Source organism: Equus caballus, chromosome 14 (assembly GCF_041296265.1).
Source record: "Equus caballus isolate H_3958 breed thoroughbred chromosome 14, TB-T2T, whole genome shotgun sequence".
In the NCBI taxonomy this organism is placed as follows: Eukaryota; Metazoa; Chordata; class Mammalia; order Perissodactyla; family Equidae; genus Equus; species Equus caballus.
The window spans coordinates 30,716,452-30,720,885 of record NC_091697.1 but is presented as its reverse complement, the minus strand read 5'-3'; the positions used below and the strand labels follow the sequence as shown (position 1 = coordinate 30,720,885).

General features: G+C 35.5%; 1 protein-coding gene across 5 annotated transcripts in view; it reads left to right on the top strand.

Annotated features, from left to right (window-relative positions):
• Positions 1–4,434, top strand: part of TENM2 (teneurin transmembrane protein 2) — a 3,416,041-nt gene that overhangs the window by 1,006,227 nt on the left and 2,405,380 nt on the right. The window lies entirely within an intron of this gene.

Genomic DNA, 4,434 nt, shown 5'->3' with positions numbered 1-4,434 from the left:
TGAAAGCGTATGATACTTGGTTTTCCTGATGCTTCTCTCTTATTTGATCCTTTTGAATTCATTTTCATACTCCCCCTGCTGGACTTAATCAGGCCTAAACAAATGAATTTGGGTGGTTGCAGCCTGTTGACCTGTGGATGACATATTTCCTATCAAGTTGCCCAGGAGTTCTTTTCCTTTATGCCTTGTTGAGTAGAAATCAGTCGTTTGAGGCCAACAACCATCTCACCCTTCTGGTACAGTATGTTGAAACTAATAAAAGAAGAGCTAAATTCAATACTCTGTGATTTAAGCAGTTTCAGTTCTGATAAAATGCCAGAAACAAATGAAGTGCTCCTGTATAAAATATTACAAGGTTGTGAAACAATTAGTTTTACTTGACTTTTGAGGACCAAAAATTTACAGAGTTTGCGAGAGATGGAAAATCATGCAATAATTCAAGAGAAGCAGTATCCAGCATACTTATCATTTTAACTACTTTAAAATAAATACATACCTAAATATGTATTTTCAATATTCAAAGTAAAATTAACACAAAAATAGAGATCATATCATTCTTGGATTATTCCAATTACTAGCTATTTATTGAATAGTCTCCGTGAGTCAGGCTCTAAACTATGGTCTTTGCAGATAAATAACCACAAATGCAACTATCATGAATGTTCGCTTGAGTCCCAGGTAATAGAAATTTGGAAAATGTTATTGATGAGACAGTTCCATGGACATCTCTTGCCTGGTTTCAAGAATTGAATTATGAATGTTACATGTAAATTACAGGAGATTCTTTTTCCATTGTTACATTTCAGTCTCTTCGAGTTCCTATAGCTTCCCAGCAGGATAACAAGAAGAGCACTGGCAGAGGGAGAATCATCAGCTTGCCACTGCTATTTTCACTTTTATTTGGAACTTTGCCCTTAGAAGTCTCCTATCGTATCCTCATGAATCTGTGGCACTATGTAACATTTATACCTTCATAAAATCGCTGTTGGGTTTTAGCGTATTTCACATGTTCCAAGGGTGTTTTCCAAAGTCCTCATTCAGCGTCAGTGGATGTGACAAATACCAAAACCCCATGATCTTTTATACCAACTAGTAAGAAGGACAAGATAAAATATTATAAGACAAAGAGAGTACGGTTCATCCAGGTTGTTCTGTTTAAAAATTTAGAAATACAGAAAGATAGAGGGCTCAGTGCTTGGAGAGGAAGGAGAAATGTGGTAGTAACAGGAAAAATGTGGACTTCATACTCCTGTACTTAGCTAGAAGCCCAGATTAGCTGCATTCATTTCTCCCGAAGACAAGCTCAACGTAATTACCTCATGTAATCTTCGAGATCATCCTATGGGATTCAAACACATTCAATCTCTATCCTCTTCAGAGCGCCTCAAAGAGATCATTCCTGGCCACTCTACTGAAAGACACTACTTTCATTTTTTACGTCATTTAATTGTTTTACATGATCCATTTTTTAAAATTGTTTACTTAGACAAGTTCTGAAATAAAGTGGTTTCTGTTTGCTGGTTTGTTTTTTATTAAACGTTTTCTTAAACAAGTTGGGCCTCTTTCTTTTTTGTTTTTTTTTTTCTCAGTTTTACTAAGACATAATTGACATATAACATTGTATTAGTTTAAAGTGTACAACACAGTAATTTGATATATGTGTATGTTGGGAAATGATTACCCCAATAAATTTAATTAACATCCATGACCTCACGTAGTTAGACAATTTTTTTTCCTTGTGGTGAGAATTTTTAAGATCTACTATCTTAGGAACATTCAAATATACAATGCAGTATTATTCACTGTGTCACCATGCTGCACATTACATCCCCAGAGCTGATTGCTCCTATAACTGGAAGTTTGTACCTTTTGACCACCTTCACCCATTTCCCTAACCCCCACCCTCTACCTCTTGCAACCACCAATCTGTTGTTTTATGAGTTCACTTTGTTTTTTTAGATTCCACATGTCCAAGGAGATCATACAGTATTTGTCTTTCCCTGTCTGTCTTATTTCACTTAGCATAATTGCCCTCAAGGTTCATCTATGTTGTCACAAGTGGCAGAATTTTATTCTTCGTCTTTATGGTTGATTAATATCCCATTATGTATATATACATATATAATATATATACGTATGTATGTTTATATACCATATTTTCTTTGTCCATTCATCTGTTGGTGGACACTTAGGTTGTTTCCATGTTTTGGCTGTTGCAAATAATGTTGCAGTAAACATGGGGGTGCAGATATCTCTTTGACATAGTGATTTCAATTCCTTTGGATCTATACCTAGAAGTAAGATTGCTGGATCATATGGTAGTTCTATTTTCAAGTTTCGAGGAACCTCCATACTGTTTTACGTAGTGGCTGCACCAATTTATATTCCCACCAATAGTACATGAGGGTTCCTTTTTCTCTACATCCTCACCAACACTTGTTATTTCTTGTCTTTTTGATAATAGCCATTCTAACAGGTGTGAGGTGATGTCTCATTGTGGTTCTAATTTGCATTTCCCTGATATTTAGTACTTTTTCATGTACCTGTTGGCCATTTGTATGTCTTCTTTGGAAAAATGTCTGTTCAGTTCCTCTGCCCATTTTTTAAGTTCTACCTTTTAATGTAGGTGAACTGAGCATCTGGAAGAGTACCAGGCATGTATTGAGTCCTGAATAAATATTTGTTGAGTCCATTGTAATCCCATTAGTTGGGATGACAGAACAGAACAATCATTATGCACACATCCAGTACTCACATCTAAACCATCTGGAAAAGAAAAAGTCAGCACCTTTGGAAAAATGGGGAATCTTATGACTTTACATTAGACATTGGCCTCTGAACCAATCATGATAACAATAAAGGTTTAATGAACACTTAGAGTGTGCCAGACACTGCGTGAAACATTTGTAGACATTATTTCTTTGAATACTCACAAAAATATTTGTTTTAATCAAAAGAGGAAATTGAATCTCAGAAAAATGAAGTTACCTGCCTAAAATCACTTGACTAGCAAGTAGAATTGAGTCAGTGTTCAAACCTAGGTCTGTCTGCAAAGTTATTCTCTTTATCTCCTGTCTGTGACCCTGCAGGCTCCCTTTCTAGTTAGAATATTTAAAATCATGCTTATCTTGTCTTTGCCACTCACATACAATCAGCCACAAAGTTCTATATATTCTGTTTCAGAAATAGCTCACAAATCTATTCTGCATCCTTTACCCTTATTGTATATCCCTTGTAATCTAAATCCTCCTTAATTCTTATCTGTATTATTTTGATAGTTCCATCCGGTTCTCCTAACATATCCTATCTCCCAGTTCAATGTTTTTTGTTTTTTTCCTTTCATAGTGTACCAGGAACTTGCATTTCTTCAAAATATGGCCCCAAATTACCTCTTCAAACTTATCTCTTCCAATGCCACGTCATACATCATAGACTCCAGCCATAGGGAACGTTTCACAATTCATCCATGTTTTTCACATGAATTGCTTCTTTGCCTTAAATGCCCAGACACACCTTCTCTACTTTGAAGTCCTTTCTCTATCCATCAAAAACATGTTTAGGGGCCAAACTGGTGGCACAGCAGTTAAGTTCCGCTTCGGCGGCCGAGATTCGCTGGTTTGGATCCCGGGTACAGACATGGCACCACTTGTCAAGCCATGCTGTGGCAGGTGTTCCATGTATCAAATAGAGGAAGATGGGCACGGATGTTAGCACAGGGCCGGTCTTCCTCAGTAAAAAAAAGGAGGATTGGCTGCAGATGTTAGCTTAGGGCTAATCTTCTCCCCACCCCCCCAAAAAAGAAGATGTTTAAATATGAAGCTTTCACTGATTTTTCCAAGACAGTGTTATTCCTATATTTCTACAGCACTTAGCACATAATAAGTCTAATATATCAATAAAATTTACGTTTGTCTCCTGTTTTGGATAGTCATGTTTTATTCATCTTGTGTTGTGATTAAATATCACAGTCCTAGCCACATAGTTTATGTTTATAAACATTTTAGAAATGAACTAATGGAGTTAAATATTTAGTCAAGTATTTAGTTAACCTTAAATCCTTTAGAGAAAAAAAAATGAGTTAGTGGCGGAAACTCTTAATCAAGAAATATTTTATATTTCTATTTCAGTTTTAAAAAACAGATGAAAATATAAAAATACGCTAGGACAAATAGACAGCCCAGCTCACTTGTACTTCCTCTTATTCTCTAGAATGGCCTGCAAATAGTTCTAAGATTCTATGCAATTTCATGTAAAAACCACAGGCACATGATGCCAAGAAACTTGTATGAATTTTCATTTTTTATTATTCTTTTGGATCTCATTTTTGAAAGCCAGTTCACTAAAAGAAATACTTCTGTTCTCTCTAAAATGCATTCATGTGATATTCTTCTTAATTTGAATTTCTCTAAAATGTTTTCTTTTCATTACTGACAT